Source organism: Myotis myotis, unplaced genomic scaffold, assembly GCF_014108235.1.
Source record: "Myotis myotis isolate mMyoMyo1 unplaced genomic scaffold, mMyoMyo1.p scaffold_m19_p_24, whole genome shotgun sequence".
In the NCBI taxonomy this organism is placed as follows: Eukaryota; Metazoa; Chordata; class Mammalia; order Chiroptera; family Vespertilionidae; genus Myotis; species Myotis myotis.
In genome coordinates, this window is record NW_023416329.1 from 178755 (window position 1) to 184754 (window position 6000).

Consider the following 6000-nt stretch of genomic DNA (forward strand, 5'->3'; position numbering starts at 1 on the left):
AACTAGAACAACCTGTCACTATGACGTGCACTGACCACCAGGGGGCAGATGCTCAGTGCAGGAGCTGCCCTGGTAGTCAGTGTGCTTCCACAGGGGAGCTCCGCTCAGCCAAAAGCTGTCAGTCGGACATCCCCTGAGGGCTCCCGGGCTGCCAGAGGGATGTCTGACTGCCAGCTTAGGCCTGATCCCCCCGGGGAGCAGGCCTAAGCTGGAAGGTTGACATCTCCTGAGGGGTCCCGGACTGCGAGAGGGTGCAGGCTGGACTGAGGGACACCCCCCTGAGTGTACAAATTTTCATGCACCAGGGTTTTTTCCTATATAATAAAAGCCTAATATGCTAAGTGTCCCCTCCACCAAGAGTTCCACCACTCGCTATGACATGTGCTGACCACCAGGGGGCAGCAGAACATGACGGGCATCTGCGATGCCACATAGGCAGCAGTGGAGGTGCTGTTAGCCCTGATGAGCCCCAACAAGAGAGTGACAGTGGCAGGATGGTGGAGCAGGTGAGCAGGTGGCACCAGGCCAAGGCGGCTGTGAGCAGGGCCCCATAGCCCCGCTGATCATCCTGCAGATGGTGTCCAGCAGCGACAGCAAGGGCAGGACCACTGCCCAGCTCCCAGGTGCTGAGGGAGCTGGGCGAGGGGGGCTCACCCCAAATCAATTGCCCCGCAGATGGTAACCAGCAGCCAGCAGGCCCTGGGGGCAGGGGTGATGGGACGGAGGTGTGGTGAGAATGCAGGGTGTCCGTCGAGCTCGCTCTCACTCCCCCTGCTCCCCTACCCCGGAACACCAGGGCTCATGTGCTGTGGAAGCCCCCACACTCAGGTGCCAAGTGCCCACAAGGATCCTGCCCCGCACCCACGCGGCCTCTTCCAGGTGAGTTGGGCCGCAGGTGCCAGGACAGCAGGGGTCAGTTGGGCTCCCCATGGATTTGCACAGGAGCCAGTCTGTGAGGCCGGCTGGGAGAGAGCACGCTGCCCACCTGGCTTTTGTGTGGCACTGCTGGGCCTCCCAGAGGCCCACGCTGCACCTCAGCCTGTGCCACACTCACCGCATCTCTGCATGGGGACTAGGGCACCATGACTCAGGTGGAGGGGGCACACGGGGTTCCAGGGGCCCAGGTGCTGCCCAGGGCCCAGAGGTCAGCTGAGACCTGCCCTTCCACGCCAGATGCTTGCACTTCAATCGCCGACCGGGTCTAGGGACCATACTCGTGCACGAATTTCATGCACTGGGCCTCTAGTTATCCATAAAAAGTAAAGAGAGAATGTCTGAAGTTAATAAATTATGATTAAAGAAGTTGGGGTGTGCTCCGCCTCACCTGATGACCATCCTCGTGGTGCTTCATCATGTTTTTGTATAGCTTTTATAAACATTTAATCTGTGATTATGTGGAAAATGGAAGTGTGCCTGTAGGTAGGGCTGGCGTGGGCGGGGCCAGGTGAGCTGAGGGGTGAGGTGCACGCGCTTGTGCACAAGCTGCCTGGAAGACACACAGCCTCCAGGCCTGGCTGGAGCCCCACCTCCCACCATGAGGCCCCCTGGACAGCGACATGTCTCACCCCTCTGCCTCTGTGGGGAGCTGGCCTTGAGTGAGGAAGTGAGGCAGACACTCATGTTTGCACCCCTCTGCAGCTCACTTTTTTTCACTTAACATTATCTTATGGACATTTTTTTCCAGCAAATTTCCTTTGAAAATTTGGTCTCATTGTATGGAAATACCACGCTAGTGGCAATTCTGAAAACACAGCAGGTGCTGCCTGAGGGCAGGTGTGCAGCCCCTGCTGGGCCGTTGGTGGAGGACTCTGCCATTTCCAGCTATGGAGCCTTAGGAAATGGCCTTATCCTCATGATAATGAGCCATCCTCATTTTATTTATTTTTTATTATTTTTATTTATTTTTTATTGAATTTATTGGGGTGACATTGGTTCACAAAACCAAACAGGTTTCAAGTGTACAACTCAACAACACATCACCTGCACACTGCATCCTGCACCCGCCCCCAACAGAGTCTCCTTCTGTCCCCATTCCCCCCTCCCCCCCACCTCTCCCCCCCCCCCCCCTCTGGCTGTCACTACACTGTTGTCTGTGTCTCTGTGTCTCATATATTATGGGTTGTTGTTTTTTTGCTTAATCCCTTCACCTTCTTTCATCCAGCCCCCCAAACCCCTCGCTTCTGACAGCTGTCAGTCTGTTCCATGCATCCACGCCTCTGCTTCTATCTTGTTTGTCAGTTTATTTTGTTCATTATATCCCACATGTGAGTGAGATCATGTGATACTTGTCTGTCTCTGACTGGCTTATTTCACTTAGCATGATACTCTCCAGATCCATCCATGCTGTCGCAAAAGGTAAGATTTCTTTCTTTTAAGGCTGAGTAATATTCCATGGTATAAATGCACCACAGCTTTTTTATCCACTCAACTACTGATGGGCACTTGGGCTATTTCCAGATCTTGGCTACTGTAAATAATGCTGCAAATGAACATATGAGTGAATATATTCTTTGAAATTAGTGTTTCTTAGGATATATTCCCAGGAGTAGAATCACTGGATCAAAAGGCAGTTTCATTTTTAATTTTTTGAGGAAACTCCATATTGCTTTTGGCAATGGCTGCACCAGTCTGCATTCCCACCAGCAGTGCACAAGGGTTCCCTTTTTTCCACATCCTTGCCAGTACTTGTTTGTTGATTTATTGCTGGGAGCCATTCTGACAGGTCTGAGATGGTACCTCATTGTGGTTTTAATTTTCATTTCTCTGATGATCAGGGACATTGAGCATTTTTTCATATGTCTCTTGGCCATCTGCATGTCCTCTTTGGAGTGTTATGGGTTGGCTCAGTGAGATAGACCACCGACTCAGAATTTAAATTTAAGAGCCTTTATTAAGCTGGCCAGCTGACCACAGCGCCTATCTCCCCCTCTGGGAGCTTCGGAGCATGTGGCAGAGATCAAGGGTGCAGTATGATCCTTTATAGCACAACAGTGTTACCTTAGAAGTTCATAGAAAGTTCATAAGCACAAAGGGAGGGTAAACAGAGTCACACCTGGCTGGAGTGTATCATAACACATTGTTTTTCTAAGACAATCTAGCAATTTTTCTTCCATGCTTCCTAACCCTGACACAATCCTCCATACGTCAGACCCCCCTCCCAGCACATTCAATTTCTCATGTCCCATTTCCTCCCCTTAGCACATTCTGTAACATTCTGTAACCCTTCCATGCCGCAGTCCCTCACCCTAGCACAGGAGAAGTGTCTATTCAGATCCTTTGCCCATTTTTCAATTGGGTTGTTTGTCTTCTCTGTGTTGAGTTGTAGATGTTCTTTATATATTTTGGAAATTAACCCCGTGTCAGATATGACGTTTGCGAATATGCTCTCCCCTCAGCGGGCTCTCTTTCCACTTTGTTGATGGTTTCTCTTACTGTGCGAGAGCTTTTCCGTTTGATGGAGTCCCACTTGTTCATTTTTTCCGGTATTTCCGTTGCCGGAGGAGATATAGCAGCAAAGATTGAGGGATGTCTGAGTTTTTACTGCCTATGTTTTCTTCTAGGATTTTTATGGTTTTGTGACTTACAGTTAAGTCTTTAATCCATTTTGAGTTTATTCTTGTGTATGGTGTAAGTTGGTGGTCTAGTTTCATTTTTTTGCACATATCTGTCCAATTTTCCCAGTGCCGTCCTCATTTTAAATTTAAGGTTTCTTTTTCTTCCAGATTAATTTGACCCTGATACTTAATTACACAAATAGTTTATATTCATTATAGAAAAACTAGATAATGCAGATAAGGTTAAAAGGTATTTGTAATATTGAGAAGGCTAAAAAGGGCTAATTCCAATGTAACCCTGATATTTGGGGGGCTAGCGATCTGAATCCATGCCAGCAAGCCCAGTGTACATTCTTGATAACCTATAATTAAATCATTACCTCCTTCCCAGAAACTGGTCTTGCAGAACCTGTTACAGAGGCCATAAAACTGTGAACAGTGCGCTGTCCCGGAGGGAGGGTTATTAATGGTGGCACCAGCCCAGACCATTAGATATGGCCTGGAGACCCCCAATACCTGGGGGCCTTCTTGCAAGGCCCATGAAAAGGACCAGAAGCATAATCCATATTTGCGGGACAAAGACCACAGGGAGATATAAAGAGACACTCCCTGCATGTTACTTTACTCAGATTTGGAAAGTTATTCCCTGAGTCCACTGACATAAATAAACAGTGTCACTCCTTTTCTCTAAAGCATCGCTTGGTTTTTCTGTGGTCTTCTGAAAAAATATTATCCCCTAAAAATAGCTGCAGTATATCCACTGTGAACATATTCAGTGTGTACATTTCAGGTTTTTTTGCTTTTATTTAAAAGTGAATCTTGTCATACTGTTTTATAATATTTTTTTAACCAATTAAGAATAAGTCACCCTAACCAGTTTGGCTCAGTGGATAGAGCGTCGGCCTGCAGACTGAAAGGTCCCAGGTTCAATTCTGGTCAAGGGCATGTACCTTGGTTGCGGGCACATCCCCAGTAGGAGGTGTGCAGGAGGCAGCTGATCGATGTTTCTCTCTCATAGATGCTTCTAACTCTCTATCCCTCTCCCTTCCTCTCTGTAAAAAATCAATAAAATATATTTAAAAAAAAAAAAGAGTAAGTCATGAACACTTACCAGGAAAAGAGTCAACCACATAAGTTTTAGTGGTGCTTGGTATTCCTCTGTATGTTTGTAGCATTCTTTATTAGCACCGTTGTCAATTACAACAGTGCTTTATTAATTCAAACCGCATGTTTGTGTTGGGGATGAGAAGTCTGCACGGCCTTCACATTTCTCTGTCATTTCATGAGGACATCTCCATGGCCTGCGCCCTTGCGTGCCCAGGGTTCCTGCAAGCTCCTGAAGAGCCCCCGCCCCCACCTCCGATCTCTCCCCGCCCCCCCCCCCCGCACCTCCCCCCTCCCCTCCACACCTCCCCCCCCCCAGCCCCCTCCTCCTCCCCTTTTTGCGAGCCTCCAGGTCTAGAAACTGTCTCCATCTACAGGCCAGGAGTCCGCAGCAGCAGAGGGCTCACTGAGAGCTCCGCACAGGGTGGGGCCTTCCTGACCAGCGCCCCCCGCTGGTAGCTGAAGGGAGCGTCTGGGTTCTTTGCATTTAACAGAGAGGGGAGGGGGTGCGGCGGGGGGGGGGGGGTAAGGGGGACAGGGTGTGGATGGGGGGTGGGGGTGCTCCTTCCAGCTCTTCTTCTGATGGCTCCTGCACCTCCTCTCCTCTGGAATGAAGGGGCCCCTGAGAGAGGCTCTTCCACAGCACCCCGTGATGAGAACACAGCTTCTTTTGCTTAAGGCTTTTGATCTGAAGGTGTAATATTTCCTATTATCTTCCCCCATTTTAACTTGGAAACCAAATGTGGAGAGAGGTGAACCCAAGTCCCTGGCATCTGCTACTGCTGTGCATGTCTCCCTCCTCAATTGCTCCCCTGCAGAAAGGCTTCCACTTCCTCTCACACCTGCAGTCCCTTCTCTGAGGTCAGTCCCTCCTACCTGAGCAGCCCACTGCCTTCCCTGGCACTTATGGCAGGATGACTTCTGGGGATGACCTAGAGCAGCGGTTCTCAACCTGTGGGTCGTGACCCCTTTGGCGGTCGAATGACCCTTTCACAGGGGTCGCCTAAGACCATCCTGCATATCAGATATTTACATTACGATTCATAACAGTAGCAACATTACAGTTATGAAGTAGCAACGAAAATAATTTTATGGTTGGGTCACAACATGAGGATCTGTATTAAAGGGCCAGAAGGTTGAGAACCACTGACCTAGAGACTATTACACACACACATAGTTCAATGTTTGCACAGTGCTCTCTGTAATCCATGTAGTGATTGTGTTATCATTTTTTACTACATTTGTCAGACATCTGTCTACTTATTTATGTTTCTTTATTTGGTTTTATTTATTAACTAGAGGCCCGGTGCACAAAAACTTGTGTGCTCGGCGGGGGGCGGGA